Source organism: Myotis myotis, unplaced genomic scaffold (genome assembly GCF_014108235.1).
Source record: "Myotis myotis isolate mMyoMyo1 unplaced genomic scaffold, mMyoMyo1.p scaffold_m19_p_8, whole genome shotgun sequence".
NCBI lineage: Eukaryota > Metazoa > Chordata > Mammalia > Chiroptera > Vespertilionidae > Myotis > Myotis myotis.
In genome coordinates, this window is record NW_023416390.1 from 59515814 (window position 1) to 59538583 (window position 22770).

Genomic DNA, 22770 nt, shown 5'->3' on the forward strand with positions numbered 1-22770 from the left:
GTGTAATAAGTTAAAATCATAGATTTGACATTGTAAAAAATATAACAATATAGAATATATGTCCCAAGCCCTTCATGTTTATAATCAACCGAAAAACATTTTCACTTTAAAAATATTTTGACATTAAAAAGATAAAATAAATTTACAAAATTTGTTACCAACTAGGTTGTGTTTATTTGCAAAATGAATTTCTATTATATTACATTAGGGTTATTGAAGTAAGCATTTCATTCCTAGAATTAATCTACCTAAAATGCAAACAAAATTTCAATTGAATAAAATTAATTCTTCAGTTGCTATAGAAAAATTGTCATACTTTTATCTTTTTTTTTAGTTTTTCAGTTTCTTTTTTTTCTAAAGAAACATATTTTAAGTAATGCTAGTTTAACCAATGGAGAGAAAAAAAACTTATATCAAACATACAATTTCCATTACAGACTAGAAGGCTAATACTTAAAAAAAATAGTTGTAGGGCAAAAAGTGTGCTTATGAATGACAGGCATCATATGATCCCTTTGAAGCACAAAAGCATCGGATGAGATCTTTTGCTCCATCCGTGACCTTCTTCATCTGTGAGATTTTAATAAATTCATAGAGCTTGACACTCAGTCTTTAGATGAAGTTATATCTACGCTTCTTAATCCAGATTTCCAGACGGGGAAACCACATAATTCAGAATCTCAAGTGGGATTTACGCCTCACCATGTACCTATCCAGCGTTTCCCAGAAGCCTAAGAAAACCGGTCTGTCCGAGTGGCGTTTGTAATAGCCGAGCTCTAACACTGTTACGTCCCACTTCTGAATGTTGGGGTCTAGAGGAACCTCATCATATTTGAGATGGAAGGCTTTCATTTTAGCAAACATGTCAACTGGTGATCCATCACACAAAAGCCATGGCCACCGTTTGAACTGCCACGCAGGGACCCTGCACGAAGACGGCCACGACCCGGCCCCAGTCCTGAGGCCTGAGCGTCAGAGGCTGGTCTGCGGCTCTGCAGGGAACCGTGAGGCTGAGCGCGGTGCCCCTCGGCTGCACCTGGTCTTTCCTCTGTGTCGGAGTTTCATTTTCTCCTTGGCAGCCCTGTGTCTTCTTTTCATCCGATGGGACACATGTCAGGTCCTGCAGAAGGCCCTTTGCATTCACCATGGTTATGAAAGAGGTGGAGGTGGCAGGGGTTATGATAATAGGTGTTTGAGAACCTTTCTTCTGATTAGGGGAGGTCTTGCTTGAGAAACCGGTCTCAGTACTGGCTGTGCCGGGAGTCTGAGTCTTCAGGGCCCTCGCACCCTCCGTCACAGACTTCAGCGTCATCCCATGGCAGGTGCCCATCTGTCAATTTTGAAACCTTCCGTTTCTTCTTTTCCTTTGAATCTTTCCTGGTCATATCTGTCGTTGGCGGCTGGGATAGGCTGTTTGGTACACAATGTGGGAGCCACAGGGGCCCGTCGCTGTTTCGGCGCACGTCCTTCTTCTCTGGCTTCCACAGGCTGAAGAATTGCACAAATGTCCCTGGAAAAGGTCTTCCCGTGCTCTGTAGGGTAGTTGTCCGTGTCCTCCACACTCCCTCTGTCAACAATACCCCGGTCACATCTACCTCAGCGCCCACAAAACTCCTCTGTTTGCGAGCGGTTATGTGATCAACTAAGTCAGTCTTGATGGTGGATCATTTCTTAGCCATAACTTTGGCTTTGATTGCAGCAACTTTTCCCACTGACATAGCTTCAGAAAAAGACCTACTCTGTCCAGTCTGTACAATCCCTTCTTTGTGACCCTCCAAGCAGGCAGCCCATCTCTCTTCATCAAGGCGCACACACTCTTCATCCTCAGTTCGTGGTTTCTTTGCTTCTGCTAAAACTTCATCTGTAGCTCGTTTGACTTGAATAGACTGCTGAAGCCCTATTTCTAGACGGGCACTTCGGTCTATACTTGCCAACTCTGATGCTTAAGGAGCTGGAGAAGGGATTCTAGTTAAGCGGCTACGGCAGTTATTCACTCAAACTTGGGTGGGTGGCTGAGACAAGATGCAGCGGAGTCCGTGATGTGGGTGGCTGGACGAGATACCTTAAAGGAGAACAAAGAACATTTTCTGAAAGAATGGATGATTCTGAAGATTTGGCTAGAGCAATTACAGTTGCCACAACTGACTTCATCAGACTCCCTGTGGAACTGGCACAGGTTTGTGAGGAAAGCTCCAGTGGAGTTCCTGGGTGTTTAGCTGGCGATATTTGCTAGAATTATGTTACAATGCCATATAGGAAGTTAGATATGAGATTTCTAATGTAGATGTAATTTTCATACTCAAAGCATGATATTGTTTATAATATTCTAGAGATGGAATATCTCTAGATATTCTATCTCTATATAATTCTGTGGTGAACTTGCATATTGATATCTTTTTAGAAAAAGAGACACGTAACCAACAGTTGACATCAGTGATAAAATGAGCATTGAAGATAAAATAGAAAGTTGTTCTGAGAGCATTGAAATACATAGTTAATACAAATCTCTAGAAGTTCTTTCAAGTTCCAATTTTAAGGCAGATAAAAAATATGATTGGATATGTCTGGCAGACAGCAACTAATATCTGACTAGTGAGTGTGAAGGGCCTGAGGAAAGAGTAGAATGATAGGTGTGGAAAACTCTCACTTTGTCAAGAGATGTATCAACTTCTTTCTCTTTTGTAATAGGAATGAAATTACCAACCAAAAGAATAAAAATAATTTAGAGCATATGTGTTTGAAAGATGAGTGCAAAGCTAGGCAGAGCTCTAGGTCAACTTTGGAGTATATTAAAAAAAATTGATCAAGAAAATGAGTGTGTATCATGCAATCTGAAATGCCTAGATTTGAGCTTTTTAAGTGAAATTATTTTTATTCCAAGAAAATTTACTCTTATGTGTGTTAAATAGAGTTCTAAGAATATTTTTCCTTTTTTATTTTTTCTTTATTTATTAAGGTATTACATATGTATCCTTATCACCCAATTGCCTCCCCACCCCCATACTCATACCCTCACCCCCCTGGTGTCTGTGTCCATTGATTAGGCCTATATGCATCATACAAGTCCTTTGGTTGATCTCTCCCTCTTACCCCCACCCTCCCCTACCTTCCCTCTGAGGATTGATGGTCTTATCAATGCTTCTCTGTCTCTAAATCTGTTTTTGGTCATCAGTTTATATTGTTCATTATATTCCACAAATGACTGAGATCATGTGATATTTATCTTTCTCCAGTTGGATTATTTCACTTAGCATAATGCTCTCTAATTCCATCCATGCTTTTGCAAATGGTAAGAATTCCTTCTTTTCTACTGCAGCATAGTATTCCATTGTGTAGATGTACCACAGGTTTTTAATCCACTCATCAGCTGATGGGCACTTAGGCTGTTTCCAAATCTTACCAATGGTAAATTCTGCTGCTATGAATATAGGGGTGCATATACCCTTTACCCTTTCTGATTGGTGTTTCTTGTTTCTTGGGATATGTTCCTAAAAGTGAGATCATTGGGTCAAATGGGAGTTCCATTTTTAGTTTTTGAGGAAACTCCATACTGTTCTCCACAGTGGCTGCACCAGCCTGCATTCCCACCAGCAGTGCATGAAGGTTCTTTTTACTCTGTATCCTCGCCAGCACTTGTCATTTGTTGATTTGTTGATAGTAGCCATTCTGACAGGTGTGAGATGGTACCTCATTGTTGTTTTGATTTGCATCTCTCAAATGATTAGAGACTTTGAGCATGTTCTCATATGTCTCTTGGCCTTCCTTATGTCTTCTTTTCTTAAAAATTAGCAGTTGTGTGTTTTTTATATCTGTGTGTATGTCAGAGAGAGAGAGAGAGAGAGAGAGAGAGAGAGAGAGAGAGAGAGGAAAAGGGAAGGAGGGGAAGAGAAAGACAATGAACCATAGAAATCTAAACTAAAAACATCAAAATACATTTTTTTTCCTATTAAAATAAATTAATTATAATTCTATAAATTTTGTATGTGATGCCTTGCTGGTGTTTCTTAACTTAAAACTTATATTTTTGTGCATTCTGAAAAGAAACTCATTCAAATAAAGTAACCTACATAAAATTCTGAGGAAAATTATCTGCACATTGTAACATCATATTCCTTAAGGATAAAGATAAATGAGATTTTGTAGGAAGCAGTGTTATACAGAAGAAAAGTACTGCCATAAGAATTTACCTCTTGCTTAGACATTTCAGGGTTTTTCTGACATATGAGTTGGTGCTCAGTACTATGTTAGATCATTGAGCAGGTATGGATGACAGTGTTGAGTTTGCGCCTCAGCTACTTTTGAAAGGGAACATTATTTTCCTCATGGATTAACCTATTTCTACACAATTGGTTCCAACATCATCTTTGTTTATTATTTTTATAATATTTTACTTACAAAATAAAATGTAATTTAAAGAACACAGTTCAGTGTTCTCAGGAATTTCTCTTTTTGAGACTGGGTTGGTACATCACAGATTTCTGAACCTTCATTGCCTAAATTTTTCATGATGAAATCTGTGATTCTCTTAGCACTTATCTTATACCTACTTTGTTTATTGACTGATTGATTTTAGAAAGAGAGGAACAGAGAAACACAGAAAGAGAAACATTGATTTGGTGTTCAACATACTAATGCATCCATTGGTTGATTCTTATATGTGCCCTGATCAGGGATCAAACCCAAAACCTTGCCATATTGGAAGGATGCTCAACAAACTGAGCTATCCGGCCAGAGCCTCTTATGACTACTTATGTCAGGCAGAAAAACAAAAGATTATATATCCTATCTAATAAAAGAGAAACATGGTAATTAGCATACTACCACTACCCTTCCCATTGGCTAATCAGGGCAATATGCAAATTAACTGCCAGCCAAGATGGCGACCGGCAGCCAGGCAGCTTGAAACTAACATGAGGCTTGCTTGCTTCAGTGATGGTGGACTCCAACGTTCCCCGCAGGCCGCTGCAGGCCTCTGAGCTGCAACTCTAAGCAACTATGTTACAAATATAGAAGCTAAACAAAACCCCAGAAACCTGCTTTAGTCCGCCGGTCTTCAGCCAGCAGGATTGCAACATTGTTTCAAATACAGAAGGTAAACAAAGGCCAGAAACCTGTTTTCAGCAGCGGAGGCCTAAGAGCTGGAGCCTCAGAGCTAAAGTTGGCCCAGAATAAAAAGAAAAAAAAAAGAAAAAAAGGAGAGGTTGGGAGCTTCAGTCACCCGCCAGCCTGAAAACAGCCCTCAGCCCCTCACCCAGACTGGCCAGGCACCCCAGTGGGGACCCCCACCCTGAAGGATGTGTGACCAGCTGCAAACAGCCATCATCCCCTCATCCAGGTTGGCCAGGCACCCCAGTGGGGATCCTCACCCTGATCCAGGACACCCTTCAGGGCAAACCAGCCAGCCCCCACTCGTGCACCAGGCCTCTATATAGTAAAAGGGTAATATGCCTCCCAGCACCGGGATCAGCATGACAGGGGGCAGCACCCAAACCCCCGATCGCCCTGCGGCTCTGTGTGTGACAGGGGGCGGGGCCAAACCCTCCCTATCCGCCCTGCTCTGTTCGTGACAGGGGAAGGCGCCACAACCCCCTGGACAGCCCTGCTCTGTGCCTGATAGGGGGGAGCTCCCCAACCCCCTGGTCGCCCTGCAGCTCTGTGTGTGACAGGGTGCGGCGCCCCAACCCCCCCACCCCCACGGGCCCTGCTCTGTGTGTGACGGGGTAGAGCCATAACCTCCCCATCGGCCCTGCCCTGAGTGTGACAGGGTGTGGCACCCCAACCCCCTGATGGGCCCTGCTCTGTGTGTGACAGGGGGCGGTGCCCCAACTCCCCTGATTGGCCCTACTCTGTGAGTGACAGGGGGGAGCTCCCCAACCCCCTGATCGACCCTGCTCTGTGCCTGACAGGGTACGGAGCCCCAACCCCCCTGTGGGCCCTGCTCTGTGCTTGACAGGGGCGGTGCCCCAACTCCCCAATCAGCCCTGCTTTGAGCCTGACCAGGGGCTGCACCTAGGGATTGGGCCTGCCCTCTGCCACCCGGGAGCAGGCCTAAGCCAGCAGGTCGTTATCTCCTGAGGGGTCCCAGACTGCGAGAGGGCACAGGCCGGGCTGAGGGATCCCCCTCCCCCCGAGTGCACAAATTTTTGTGCACTGGGCCTCTAGTATATGTATAAAAGAACAATAGGAAGAGTTAAATTCTTTCCTCACATTTATTGTGTATATTTCCCTAAAACCAAGTTTACATAAATTGTCAGTGGTTAAAATTCTGAGAAAAATTATCTGCATATTGTAACATCATATTCCTTAATGATAAAGATAAATGAGATTTTGGGGAAGAAATGGTTGAGAAAAGATTGCAGTAGAGTGGTTTTCTTTATAGATGCTCATCTTTCTTCTCAGAAGTTAATTGTCTCTTTGATAATTAAAGCTTAGTGCATTGTATTAATCCCATCATGAAAATGTTGTATATAAATTATGTTGCAATTAGTCAATATTAGACCATGTAGGCTGCATAATTTAGGCTTAAAGTTTTAACTAAAACAACATTTCCAAACTGTGATGTGCATCATTCATTTGTGGACTTGATAAAAGATGCATGCCGGAGCACTGCTGACTCAGAATCTTTGTTAATAGGGCAAGCAGATAAAAAATTAACCTGTGCCTGGTGTGACTCAAAAACACACACAAACATGCTAAATTGTAAAAGCAACTGAACGGAAATAGCTTGCTTCATAACAAGTTTAAAAATCATACTCAGTGGTGAAAAACTGAAAGGTTTTCCTCTAAAATCAGGAATAAGACAAGGTTGTCCACTCTCGCCACTCTTATTCAACATAGTGCTGGAAGTCCTAGCCAAGGCAATAAGGTAAGAGAAAGAAATACAAGGCATCAGTATAGGGAAGGAAGAAGTTAAAGTGTCACTTTTTGCAGATGACATGATTCTGTATATATAAAACCCTAAAGACTCCACCAAAAAACCTTTAGAAACAATAAACAAATACAGTCAAGTTACAGGATACAAAATCAATGTGCAAAAATCCATTGCCTTCCTGGATACCAAACAAAACTTCTGAAAAAAAAATGGAAAAAAAAACAATTCATTTGGCAATTGCACCCAAAAGAATCAAATACCTGGGAATAAACTTAACAAATACAAATTTGGCTATAGGCCCGTCAGCATTGCTCAGTGGTTGAGAGTCAACCCATGAACCAGGAGGCCACAGTTTGATTTCAAGTCTGGGAACATGACCAGGTTGCTGGCTCAATCCCCAGTAGGGGATATACAGGTGGCAGACAATCAATGATTGTCTCTCATCACTGATGTTTCCATCTCTCTCTCCCTTTTCCTTCCTCTCTCTGAAATAAATTTAAAAAATAAAAGATTTTAGCTATAATGGATGTCTTATAATAAAGCCCAAATAGTTTGAGGAAGTTTCCTCTATTCCTTGATTGCTGAGAATTCAATCATGAATGAATATTGAATACTGTCAAATTCTTTCACTTCCTCAAATGGTCTGATCATATGGTGTTTTTTTTTTTCTTTATTGTTAATACAGCAGATTACATTGATTTTTTATTTTTAAATCGGTTTTGCATTCCTGGGATAAAACTAACTAGTTATGAAGTATCATCCTCTTTTTATATGGCTTTATTGGATTTGATGTTGTTTTGTTGAGAATTTAAAAATCTATAATCCATCATCATGAAGGAAGATGATTTGACTTTGGGTGGCAGACACACATGCAATATACAGTTCATATATCATAGAAATGTACATTTGAAACCTATATAATCTTATTAATCAATGTCACCCCAATACATTTAATTAAAAGAAAGATAAAAAGTAAATAAAACAAATAAATACCCTCATTCATAATTTAACACTAAAACAAATTTACTGTTGTTATTTTTAAGTAAAGTTTGAAAATAAAGTTAAAACTCTTGCTCTTTAGAATGTAACAACAATGGCATGTGTTTTTACATTTTACCTTTATCTTCAGGACGTTGAGAGCAAAATGTAACTAATGTAATGTTTTCCCAATGGATCTATTTCATCATTTTTCCACCCCAAAATGGGCTTTTTTCACTTTTGTTGTTGTTGTTGTTACAACCAGAGCTGCAGCATTGGGAGGGACTGGAGAATGTGAATGATTTTCACTGAACTTGGACCTAACTGAATAAAAATGTATTGATGGGAAGTGGTAAATGGCACCTAACATAGGACAAGTTATATTTCCATTTACCTGGTTGAAGAAGCTTTGATTCATGACTTCCTCAGACCAGTAAACACTTTTCAGAGTAATCTACCCATGTGTGGTAAATAGTTAATGTCTTCTTGCCCAAGATCAATTTTTCTTCTGTTCACACCTATTTTCCCTCAAGAAATGGTCTCTTCTCCAATCTAATCCTATTTTATTTATGTGGAGCAGGTGTTTCCAGGATGAGTATGTGATGCAGGCTTGGCCATCGGAGCATTGCATTTCACTTTGCTCAGAAACGCTGGCTCAGGTGCAGAAGTATGAATCCATCAAAGGCAATTAGAGTTGAGCCAGGGATTTTGTGGAGTGACCAATAGAGATATATCTTTATTCCAGTTTTTTTAAAAAACAGTATGAAAGCAAGCCTGGAGATTCAGGAGACTGTAATTGAGGCTCTCGTGTGCACTGTATATATGAGAGTAAAGAAAACATAGAGGAAAGTAGAATGAAAAACAATGCAGCAATACACACAGATAGAGAGAAAGATAAATTGGACCCTGGTGACATTATCTGAGTCCTGGAATTTTTAGAGACTGAAGAATATTTTACTTCTAAGCTTTCAGTTAAATTATCCAAAAAATGTCTCTCTTTTTAGGGTGCTTACACCAATCTAAGTTGGATTTTTCTGTCATTTGTAGCCCAAATTTTCCTCATATATCATATAACTACTTCTGGTGCCTGATTTCATAAATTTTTTCAAACTTGCATGACTGTAAGAATCAGTTGATATTTATAGAAATTCAGATTCCCAGATCACTCCCCTGGGTAGGGGGTCTGTTTTCAGTATGGGTTCTGTTTTTAAGTATGATCCAGCGATGAATAGTAGGATCACAAAGTATGAACATTATCATACCTGTAAAATAAGAAAAAAATCAATATGTTCTCACTTGCTGAATATTATATAATTTTCTGGTTTGCCTAGCATACCAGCACATAGCCATATAATCATAAAATTTTAAAGATGGGAGAAATGGTAGATATAATCTGGTCCAACAGCTCATTTTTTCACTGTAAAATTGTAGCTGAGAAAAGAAAAGTAACACACAAACCCCATTGAGCGTTAGTAGTAGAAAAAATACTACATGAATCTACTGCTAGCTTCAATTTATTTTATTACCAACAATCACATTTCTAAATTTAAAAAGTCATTTTAAAAGTACATAAATAGCAGGATGGTGAAAAATCTACCTTTATTTTTCTTGGGTATAGAAAATTAACTAAGACTGTAAGTATGTCCTAAATTTTTAACATAGTTCATTGTGAGTGAACATTAATAATTTGACCATTACAACAGTAATGTATTCCTTGCTACTTAGACTATAAACACACTAATTGATGTTGTGATTTTATAACTATGTTCTCTAATGATCATATACCAGAGGCCCGGTGCATGAAATTCGTGCATGGGGGGGGAGAGAGGGGCTTTCAGTCCAGCCTGCACCCTATCCAATCCAGGACCCCTTGGGGAATGTCCAACTGCTGGTTTGTGCCCGCACTTTTAACAGATGACAGCTCCATTGTTATTTCTTTTTCTTTTTCTTTTTTTTTAAATATATTTTATTGATTATTTACAGAGAGGAAGGGAGAGAGATAGAGAGCTAGAAACATCGATGAGAGAGAAACATCGATCAGCTGCCACCTGCACATCTCCCACTGGGGATATGCCTGCAACCCAGGTACATGCCCTTGACCGGAATCGAACCTGGGACCCTTCAGTCCGCAGGCCGACGCTCTATCCACTGAGCCAAACCGGTTTCGGCCCATTGTTATTTCTTTATTTTCATGCTTAAACCCTTGGAATTAGTAGGTATTCAAAGTGTGTATACATTTTGGGGAGGCACCCTGTATATCTCTAGTTAGCAGTGAAAGGAACCAACTGTGGATTTGGAACCCCCAGACAGGGAACCTTGCTCACTCCCCACATGTCTCCCCACTGCACTTTCCACCTTCGTGGGCAGCGGGAGAATCAATGTTTTCTCTCATTAACTGGGAAAAGCATGTCCTGTCCTCTGCTGCCCGGCAGGAGTGCGCTAGGCCTCAAGCAAGCGAGGCTCAGTCAGGGCAGCCTTCGCTCATGGGTGCTGGCACCCAAAGTGCACATTCCTCCTTTGCAGTCACGCTGGCTATCCCACCATTTCACTGAGAGGACGGAACTCCTCCCCTCCTATGAGTTCCCGATCTTGAACACTGACCAAAGGCACCTCAGTGAGGGCCGCCCATGCCTACCAGGTGTGTCTGTCTGCACCTGCTCCCTTCTCAGCACCTGCATTAGCCCCACGGAGGTGATCTCGTCACTTCACTGGCCTCCACGGGAACAGGGCATCACCACTCCACCCTCTCACTGTCATCTCACAGGTGCCCACCCCCAGCACCCATAACACTGAGACACTCTCCAAAGGATGTGAGCATGCCAGAGAGGATGTGGGCACATCCTATAGGGGACTTAGGCATGCTGGGATTGATGGAATTGTGGAGGATGGTCTGGGGGGAACTTGTGTGCTCCATGGTCTGGGACTGTTGCAGGCGCGCGTGGGTGACAGTGCACTGCGGGATGTTCGCACACCAGGGAGGGAGGAGAGGATGCATGCACCGGAGGCCTGCAGCTGCTCAGATCTGCAAACCCCCGTGGTGCGGCCAGGAGGATGTCAATCTGGCCTGCCACGGTGGCTGTCCCTGCAACCAAGGAAGCCAAGCCCCCTGCCTACTCTGCTCTGGCCGCTGCCATCTTTTTCACATCAATTTGCATATTCCCTCCTTATTGGCTGTGGGCACCACCATCTTTATCATGAAGTGACAGTCAATTTGCATATTGCTCTTTTATTAGATAGGATAATAGAGATGCAATATGCAAATTGACCATCCTGACCTCACACAAGATGGCCACCCCCATGTGGTCAAAGATGGCCACTCCCAGGGGGTCACAAGATGGCCACCACAAGATACCCAGCAGGGGAGGGCAGTTGTGGGAGATCAGGCCATCAGGGGAGGGAAATTGGGGGTGACTGGGCTGGCAGTGGAGGGCAGTTGGGGGTGATCGGGCTGACAGGGGAGGGAAGTTGGGGGCAATCAGGCTGGCAGGGGAGCTGTTAGGTGTTGATTAGGCGACAGGGGTGTGGTTAGGGGGTGATTAGGCTGGCAGGCAGAAGCAGTTAGGGGCAATCAGGCCAGCAGGCAGGTGAGCAGTTGGGAGCCAGCAGTCCTGGATTGTGAGAGGGTTGTCCTTAGAGATCGGGCCTAAACCGGCAGTTGGACATCCCCCGAGGGGTCCCATGGAGTTGGTGCAGGCTGGGCTGAGGGACAATCCCCCCGCCCAGTGCACGAATTTTGTGCACTGAGCCACTAGTTTATAATAAAATATTAAGAGCTATTACTGATGAAAGGATTGTAAGACTAGATAAATAAATCATTTTGTATTATTAATCCAAGAATTAACACACAAAAAATTGCTTGAAGAGTCCATTGGTCCAAAGGCAGTTGTCCCAAATAATAAAGTCATTAAATTGTATACACTGAATAAGGATTTTTTAAACTTATTTTCCCAGTGTTAAGTAAAAACTGTAAGTAAAATACAACAATGATGACAGCTTACAAAACATTAAATAGATTTTTAGGGAAAAAAAAAGCTTTTTCACATTATAAAATAAAGCATTTAGAACTGATCATCATCATGTTTTCCTTCCCTTTTACTATGCAGGGGTCCAAGTTGCCTCTGCCCAGAATGTGCCACCCTGGCAGGCAGGTTATTTGAGATGAAAATATTTAAAGCCCAACACACTCAAGAAAAACACACACACACAAAAAAACTATTCAGGAAAAGAACCTTAGCATGTTCTTTTTATTATATTTAGCATGTATGAATAAAGTGTTGCACACAGGAGGATTCAAGCAAGCCTGTTTGTTAAAGCCACTCTGTGTCCCATTGTTTCTGGGTTGCCAAGCAAGAAAGAATGTGTTCACCATGTGTTTGCTTTCCTCATCTACCTATAAATTTTCTACTTTCCCTTTGAAATCGCTGATCCCTGCCTCTCTCTTTAGTCCACAATGGCATATTAGCCTCAACTGCCCAATGCATCCTTGGGTCTCATATTGTTATAAAATCCCCATATGTACATACACAATACATTTGATCATTTTCTCCTGTTATTTTGTCTCATATTACTTTATTTTTCTGCCCCCACAAGTAGCAAATATCAACCTCATTACCAGCTCCAGCTGGAATTGTTAAAGCCTTCCATTAATGTCACAAAAGGTGATATTCTAAACTATTTATTGCTACCTCAAAATTCCAATGTTCTTAAAAACATGTAAGTTATTATATACATAAAATGAGACACTTTCATTGCATGTATAAATAATTTTCTCAGAGTATTATATTTATTATTATGCTGAAAATGTATATGTATTGACATAAACATTACAGTAACATAAATTTACTTCATTCCTTATATATTTTTTCTGAGTATAATTTTTTAAAATATTTTTATTGATTTCAGAGAGGAAGGGAGAGGATGAGAGACATAGAAACATCAATGATGAGAGAGAATCATTGATCAGCTGCCTCCTGCATGCCCCATACTGGGGATGGAGCCCACAACCCGGGCATGTGCCCTGACCAGAAATCTAACCATAACCTCCTGGTTCATAGGTTGACACTCACCTATGGAGCCAAGCTGGCTAGGCTCTGAGTATAATTTTAAAGGGCAACCTTGTTATCTATTTATAGTGAAAATAAGCAAATACTCATAGTTCAGAAATAGATTTGGGAAATAAATAGAAGTATTTATGCCATTGTACAATATTAACATTTTATTGAAATAAAAATAGAAATAATATAAACCACTGTATTTCAAATTTGGTTGTATATCTGAATTAACATGGATGCCTTTCAGAACAACAGACTCTGCATTCTAAACTTATCTCATTGGACTCTTATGAAGTTGTGCCATCAATTCTGTATTTTTTAAAGAAAGTTTTCATCTTGGTACCTAAAGGATCATCAATTTGATCCTCACCAAGCTCCCTCTGTGTGTTTCTGCATCCTGTCTAGAGGAGGATGCGGACAGCAGCATCCTTTTTTACATTTGGGGGAATTACACACACCTACCAAGTCCCTTTGTAGCAATCAATGGTATAAATGCTCAAAAGATTGCCTAACTAAGATACGTTTATATATATATATTTTTTCAGTTAAACGACAACAGCAAAAAATAGTGTTGATTAGAAGCTATGGTTAATGTTGTTTTTTAAAAATGAATTCTGATGTTCAATTTGGTTGAAAGATATTTTATTTAATCTCTAATGTCTATGCAAATGTGATCTAGTTTCCCAGAATGGTTCTATACCTTTGTACCTACGAGAATCAAAAAGAGGGACAGGCAGTGTAAGAGCTTCTTAATATGGTTTGTTGAAGTGCCTTTTAATAAAGTGCAATTTTCGTTCTGTGCTTTTCCCAAAATCGCCGCATCAATTTGCATTATTAAGGACTGAAGCTAGAGACATTGCCTACATTTTTATGTGGTACTTTCAGTTCTTAGGGGTTTCAACTTCCCACTCTCTCCACTGTCTGAATTTCAAATCATCTTAAAAATTGATAGCCTCATTTCAAGTGTTTTGATTTGTTTTGATTTGTAAATCTTTGTGAGACATCCAGATAAGCTGCCTTATAATGCAAATTATGGTGACTGGATTTCCTACTTCTAATGGGTATTTCTACTCACTTCCTTGAATGAGAAAAGAAAATAGCTCATGTATTTATATATGTATTTATTTTGAAGGATGTTTGTTTCCCACTAAATTATATCTATTATTATGAGAAATTACATATATACTGCTAAAGCCCTAGCCAGGTGGCTCAGTTGGTTGGAGCATCATACAGAAGACCAAAAGGTTTCAGGTTTGATTCTCCATCGGGGCACAGGCCCATGTTGTGGGTTGGATCCCCAGTCGGGCACATGTTACTCTCTCAGATCATTGTTTCTCTCTCTCTCTCTCCCCTTCCTTTCTCTATAAAATGAATAAAAACATATCCTTGGGTGAAAATATGCTAAGATATTAGTTAGCATATAACATATTTATTTTCTCCCAGCAAGACGTATATCTCATGCACTATGATAAAAGCAGTAGATATGCCTTTTTGTTACCCATGGTATTAACAGTTACTAGCTTCCCTCATTTTTGTTTCTTGTTCGAAGTTGTCCTACCCATGCCAAGATGTCTTGTATCTGTAGCACTTATCCAACAATTGGCAGCATCATCATCATGATATGTTCTATCATTGAAACAAAACGTCTCCCAAATTTAGATATTGTCCACTAGCAATTGCACGGCACAAATGAGATTTCAATACCATAGATCATTGGCCTCTTAATCCATCCCTTGTGTTTTCTAAAGCATCGTATTAATCATGTCACTTCTGTGCTTAAAATTTACAAAAATTAGCCTCCAGATTCCTTAGTCTGGTATCCAGTATCCTAATGACCTAGCCCCAAAACACAACTTATCTCTGCCAAAATAAATTATCTTACTGATCCATTTAGTGAAGAACTTTTACTAATTGTGAACTGTTGTGGTTTTTTTTTTCTCCTTTACATAGCACTTATGTTGTTCTACACTCTACTTCTGCTATCTTGCACATTATATTGACTTGGTATAGCTTAATTATTCATCCTAGTTGTATTTGTCTAAAGTTTTTAGTCTCTAGAAACAAATTTCAAACATACACAAAAATATTATATTGTACAAATATTAGTCACACACTTACATATATAAATAGACTAACATTAAGGTGTTAAGAAAACATTCCTGCATTAAAATCATTTGGGAATACAGTTTGTACCAAAGCTCAAATAACAAGATCCAAAATTTAAATATATATTTTCAGATAGTCATATCATACCTATAGCAACTTAAAATTTTATTTGTTTTTTAAATCATTTTAATTAAAGAGTTGAATTTCCTCTGAACTACTAGAATTTCCATTGCATTTCTTCTAGCGCAAAAGTGACAAGAAAGAGATTTAAACCCAATTAAAAATAAAGTTTATAGACTCAGGCTGAGCCTATGTGTACCTAATTGAATCAACATGATCTATAGGTTTCAGTGGGGCCAATTTGCTAAAAAGAGCATGATTCTCCCAGTGACAGAGAAGCTATAAGCGACCGTCCCAGATGTTGAAGATCCAGTGTGTATAAATTACAGTAAATTGGGTCTACAAAACCATTCAGTTGCAGATTGGATTGATCTACCACAGCAATGTTGTCTGAGCCAAAGATTTCTGTTCAACTCTCTCAATCCCAGAGGATCCAATATTAAAATAAAATTTGTTCCTCATGTTGTAATGAGCTCTTGAACTAACAACAACAAAAATATGCATAGCTTTATACTTATTAGTGAAAGATAGAAATAAATAAAGAATTAGAGAACAGGGAGAAATAGTAATGGCTAATGGAAAAAGTATTATAGTTAGCAAGTTGCAGGGAAGACATTAATTAAAGAATCAACAGGTCAACCCTTACTTGGTAAGAATAAATAGAGAAAATTGGGACTAGCAGATAATGGCCTCATATTATACAAAAGTATAAAACTAGACTCTTTATTCAACTCTACCACTTATTAGTTTAGTGACCTCGTTCAAATTATTTAATTTTTATGGGACTTAGTTTCACCTAATTTTCTGGGGCTTTAGTTCCTACTTTGAAAAAAAAAAGTTGCTGGTCTTTATAACATCTTCCTTTTATAAGAAACTCAAAGCCTGTTTATGGTCTATATAAACAGAAAGTTTCCTGCTCATATTCATTTCAGAACCAATCTTTCAACAGATCTTTTCCCTGTAAATGACCTTTGTATATCACATGCTTTGGTTTGCCATGTAAGTATGTGTAGATCTGACACACTATTTAAAAGAGTGATTCACTCTATTCTGTTTGCACATATATTATATTTTAGCTGAATTAATTGCTAAACATTTGCACATGGTGCAACTGACCTATTTTAGGTTCCTTTAGTATTGGTTTAATGGACTGTCCACTTCCTCCCTGGGACACTTGGGCACTGTGCATCATGGTTCACATGGAAATCAAATCACAACCCTAAGGCTAGATTTGAAGTCACCCTGTTCCTCCCTCAATTCACATAAAGTATGAGAATCAGAAACACTCTGCAGTCAGCCAAAGGCACTGCTATAAAGACATACACATGACTACATTACATAAATTCCTATTGCAAAATATTTTTCTCTGCACAAAGGGGACAAGCTCTCCTGTAAAGTAGCATAAGTGACTATGCATACATATGTGTAGCAAACCAACATTTTTTATGTTGATCATGAGAAAAATCAAACTACATGCAATATATATACATATATATACTTATACATAAAATTTTCTAGAATTAACTCAATGTTAAGACATATTTATGCTATAATAAAAATATCAAAAAAATCTTGAAGAACTTTAACTTCAGCAATATTATTGTACTGGAGTAAACATCCTATCATGAACAACTATACAATTAGATAAAATATGAGACAACTCTTTTAGATCTTCACAAGGCTACAAGTACAGAGAGAAGAAAAACTCATGATTTTGCTACTAATTTAGCTACCCTTCTGCTTGGGATAATTTTCCAACAGTGAGGTAGCTAAATTAGTAGCAAAATCATGAGTTTTTCTTCCCTAATTTGGAGGTGCCAGAGAACAGAAAGCTGAAATGGCAGAAACAGAAGGGAGACACAGAATGGAGTTCCATACCAAAGGCCATGTGTGGTCTAAGAATCCATGGCTAAGGGCTGAGCTGAGTGTTAATGGAGTGTGACTACCTGAGACTTACCAGAGAAAAACACCATAATGTTCAGAGTATATCACAGGAGCTAGAAAGTAAGTAGTGCTGATAAACTTTGGAAATTGGTCTAAATGAAGTGGAGAAATGTTACTAATGCCTCATTAACACTTGTCCTAAGTTGCAGGAAGCAAAATCATGTAAGTAGAGACCCATTTAAACTAAGGTTTACTCAAATCCTACTGATAGGAAGCCTAACATCAAGCCCTGAAAAGATATGCAGGGAACTATAACCATGAAGTTCAGTTCCCAAGAACAATCAAAGAGATGATGACTAATAACTATAATGCTGTATCATGGATGGAATCTTGGAATAAGTAAATTGTGACACTGGTGTGATACTATTGTAAGGTGATAATAATATGGGAACTCTCTAATACCTCAGCAATTTTTTTCTGCAAATCTAAAATTGTTCCAGAATAGATAATTATTTAAAAGCCTATGTAATACCATTGAACAACCAACATAATGATTAAAGATCAGTGCAATTGACATTTGAAAGGAAACAAGACTGATACTCAAAATATATTGGAGGAACTTATCAAAGGTCACAGAGCTAGTACATGTTAGTGACATCCATAGGCAAAAAGATAAACTACTCCATAGGTTCCCGAACTAAAGACAATATACAAGGCCAGGTCAGCTCAGAAAACTCAATTTTCTGAGCTGATGACATCTGACATCATTAAAAGTTTTTCATTGAAATTAAATAAGGAAAAGAAAGAAAAAAATTTAAATTATTGGCTGTGTTTTGAACTTTTTCAGAATATGCCACAACTATTTATTTGCAGGCCTAATAAAATTAAACATACAACATAGCTATTTTACTTTTCACATAGCAATGTGAAAGTAACCTGGCAAATAACACTAATTTTAATGCAATTGTGAAAATAACACATCTAGAATCTATGTTATAAAAAACTTGACTGCTACCAATTCTAAAAATACAGATAAGATTTCATATGTCACATGAGAAAATTCATTTTTATATTAGACTGGACAATGGCTATCTCTATCATCTCCACTCCCCACTCCTAGGCAATATTTTTCAGAAAAGCTCATTCCAGCCTTAATCCAAGGGATAGTCATGTGGTCTCAGCTAAACCAAGTTTAACATTCCATGTCTGAGTGCCTCATACACAGCAGACCAATCCGGCAAAGGTAACAGAGCAGATGTTTGGAGGCACCATTGGACGTCTGAAGTGGGCTCTAGTTCTTTATTTTTTAGCCGGTATGATCCAATGAACACTCTTTTTGCTGAAGGCGCTTTGGGTGAATGTCATAGCATCTGCAATTAGAAAAATACAACCTGATACAATGTAGGTGGAGGGGAGGGTGGAATAATACCTGGAACAAATTCTCATAGAGTAGCTAGCCTTATTTAGAAAACATTACCTCTATGAATATCTCATAGATCATCTTTTCACATTCATCCTAGCTACCATCTTGCTGGTTACTCTTACTTCTGTCACAATTCATGTTTTGCTTCCTCTCTGGGGAGCCCTCTCTTCTTCCTCTCTGACTGACTCATAAAAACCTACCATTTTGCTTAGTTTATTATGCCTATAAGATAGAATGTTTACAGGATTGGTCACCAAACTATTATTATTTTTATTGTAAAAGACAGTACATGAACATGGTACAAAACTAGAAAAGCACCAAAGGATACACAATAAAAAGAAAGTTTTCCTACCCCTACTGTCTCCCAGACATCAAAGTTTTCTCCCTAGATACAGGCCAGCTTAAAAAAGATATTTGAGAAAATCTTTGAACTTTTCTATAGTTTTCTTTTTAAGAGAATCAGATTACACTTTCGTAGAGCATTTCCAAATAATATTGCTTCTGGTAAGTTATAATAAGTTATTATACAAGGAGTATATAAAATAATTAGAAATATAATTTTATGTTTCTTAGGGAGGTAGCTGAAAATTGCCTTTTTTGTTTGCTCTTAAGTTTATTCTATAAAAAGAATTAACAAGTATGCATGAGTTAAATAGAATGTGGAATTCTATGTCCTTTAGTTATTTTTAATATATACATATATATTTACATTAAAAGAATAAAATCAGAATATTATTATAAACTAGAGGCCCGGTGCACAGATTTGTGCACTGGTGGGGTCCCTCGGCCTGGCCTGAACCGTCTTGTAATCTGGGGCCTCTCGGGGGGTGTAGTAGTGTGCAAAGCAGCAGGTGGCCAGGGAGGAGCCCAAGCCCGCCCAGGGTGCCACACTGACCACCAGGGGGCAGCTCCTGCATTGAGCATCTTCCCCCTGGTGGTCAGCACACGTCATAGCTACCAACCAGCTGGTCGTCCGAGGATCCAGTGGTCTGGTCACTTAGGCTTATATATATATATATATATATATATATAGATTATATAAAATATATTTTGAAATATGAAGGTAAAATGAAATATGCATGTAAAGCTAATTATCAATTAGTTGATTTTGGTTTTCTTTTTATGATGTACATTATAAAAGTCAAAATTACTCTTCATAGCTCACTAAATTTTTTCAACCATTATTTTAAAAATAGATAAACTGTGTCTGGCCAGCGTGGCTCAGTGGTTGAACCTCCACCTATGAACCAGGAAGTCATGGTTTGATTTCTGGTTAGGGCACATGCCCGGGTTGCAGGCTCAATCCCCAGGTGGGGGCGTGCAGGAAGCAGCCAATGGATGATTCTCTTTCATTATTGACACTTCTATCTCTCTCTCCTTCTCCCTTCCCCTCTGAAATCAATAAAAATATATTTTAAAAAATAAATCAACTGTAAAAAATGTATATTAAAAAAGAAAAATCAGAATGCTAATGAGATACACTATTACTATGTTTACTTCAGCTAGATACCTGTCATTGGAGCTCACCATTAGCCTGGTCCAACTGCCTTCATCCAGACCCTATACACATGCAAGAGATATGGACCTAAGTAGAGATATATATGCAATCATGATATTATCTAGTTGTTTTATACTGATTTTCATGTAGTGCTTTCCACTACATTTTTTTTTTATTATCTGTGAAATACAATAACAATAGAATCAAAATATTTTTGGAATAAATTACCAACAACATTGAATTGGTTCTGTCACCTTCAGTCTTTTTATTTTGCATTATTTCTATTATTTTAGATTTTTTTAATTGCACTTTTGCTCAAGCCAGTAGATTATTCCTTTTCAAGCTCTATGTGGTCCTTAATGTGAACTCATCTTTTCTACCTATATATCTTATACTTGGAAATACCTAAACCACCCATAAAGCTTTCAGGCTATATTTAGGTTGCAATTTTCCTTACTTATACCAGGGAAAATTGCTCTGTAAAGAAGCACAGTTTACCAAGTACTAATGTTCTCATAATCTCACCATGACGGGCTATTTTTTTGTCCCCTTGTCACCAACATAATAGATTTAATGTGACAATTCTATAAAGTCAGGTATCTAATATTCATTGAAACTAGAGGAATAGAATATCCATTTCCAATTTCAAGAAGAGCTAGAAAGAGTATAAAAGGGAAACAGCACATTATAGTCCATATTGCAAAGAAAATCAAATTGCAATATTCCTGTCGTGGAAAATATACCTTTTGGCTCCAGCATCATAGACTTTGATTATAGTTCCAATGGTGGTATAATACCATTTTCTTAAAAGAGGAACTGAAAAAAGTAGAAAATTTACTTTAAAATTGTCAGAGTCCTGGCCCATGTGGCTTAGTTGGTTGGGTGTTGGGTATCATCCCAAGCACCAAAAGTTTGCTGATTTGATTCCTGATGGATGCCTGAGTTGTTGGCTCAATCCCTGGAAGATGTATGAGAGGCAGCCAATCTATGCTTCACTCTCTCACATCACTGTTTCTCTCTCCCTTTCCCTTCCTCTCTCTCTAAAGAAAACACTTTTAAAAAAATTGTCAGAGAAATTAAAAAGCTACAACTCAAGGTAGTGTGTCAGATTTAAAATTCAATGAATTGAAAATAAAGATATGTTTTCACAGACATTAACATTTCTCTTCCTGAGCCCAGACACGGTACAAATGTTCTTCTATTATTTACACACTAACATATTCAGTCTATTTCTAAAGGCTCAGAACTTCTCTATTAGCCTACTTTTGGGAAGAGCCTTGGAGATGAGTAAGCATTTTTGAGAGCTAAGAGAAAAGGTTGGGTAATTCTTGCTGATTATTGCAAAGGGTGTTATGAACAGGAAAATCTTGGGGGAAGGTTAGTGTTAGGTTAGGTGGCTCAGGAGGCGGCACAAGAAATAGAGTCCAGTGAATCAGAAAAGAAAGGAAAGGAAAAGGTTTATTCTGCGTCCCCGGGAGACCCATGTACCCCCAGGACAGGGCACGTGGATTCACGCCAACAGGGAGGGGGGCGCTTTTTTTATACTGCGGTTGGGTGAGGGGCGGGGACATGAGCTGAGGGATTCTCTGCTGCAGGGAATGGGCGGAATATTCAGGACGAAGTTCTTATCTGTGTGGGGGTATGTGAATTCAGGGAGAAGAAGCTGGTATCTGTGTCTGGCACCTTGATCTGTGAGAAATTCCAGGGGAAGTCCATTATCTTGTCATGTCTGCATGTATCCGATCCTGGGCTCTCTCCGACCTAACAGTTAGAAAGATCATGTTGTGAACCTTTATAAGGGTAATTTAATAAATTCAAAAATGTTTTAAATGACATTTTATTCCCTTCATCTTTTTCTTCAAAGGGGTATATTTTTGGGCAAAGATTTATATGTGGTTTCAAATAGTACCTTCTTGCCATAGACCAATTCCAGCATGCCATAATTTCAAGTTTCATCAAAAGGTTGATGAAACTTGGGGACTCAACAGGGTTGAGTCACACATGTAGTCATCATCTGGGAGTGGCTAAAGGCATTTCCACAAACCTGAATAGGAAACTGATTGTGGCTGCCAGACAATTAAAGGGCATCTTAATCTACATGTTATTGCCTCCTACTGGCCAAACACCTGACAGCCGTAGGCTATTCCCCAAACTGACAATGCTTCTGTACCCTTTGAAGTGTATTATCTCCACCTTGCCTTAGGACAAATTGTGTTAATAAAAGCGAAGGTCCTAGACAAGGAGGGAGTCTTCAGTTCCTTTAGCTGATGGTCCTCTGACCCCCAATGCCTTTAAAAATTATATCTCGTCTCCGGACTTTTCATTAGTCTCTGGATTCCTATGTCATCTACGCACAGCCCCTACTCCAGATTCCTGAACCCTTCTTGATGCTGGGACAAAAACCCCGGTACCTTCTATTCTTGCAACATTATACTTTAAAGAATACTGTCCTATACATAATTGTTCCATACATGACTATCCCATACATAACTCAATGTGCTTGTCATTTTTCTATCCTAAAAACTCATCCAAATGTTTTGGTCTTCTTTCAACTTACATTTAAAAGTATGATTGATACTGTTGCTGGGAGGATATAATGGAAATTAAGTAATGTGAAAAAATTTCTGAACTATTGAAAAATAGCCAGTTTGTAAAGTAAAAAATAAATAAATAAAAACATTAATAAGCCATTAAATTAAGGATTGTCAAATGGCTACAAGACTTTTCATCTTTTCAAAGCTTGCAGTAGTTGAAACTAATTTTCAGCATCTCATCTTTTCTTATTGATGTCATTATGAAAGGGTCAATCCCCAAATTCACTAATCAGCTTTGCTAAATA

The 22770-nt window shown here is 38.8% G+C and overlaps 1 pseudogene; it reads right to left on the reverse strand.

Annotated features, from left to right (window-relative positions):
• Positions 1 to 672: 672 nt before the first annotated feature.
• On the reverse strand, positions 673 to 16318 carry LOC118662052 (annotated as a pseudogene).
• Positions 16319 to 22770: the final 6452 nt, after the last annotated feature.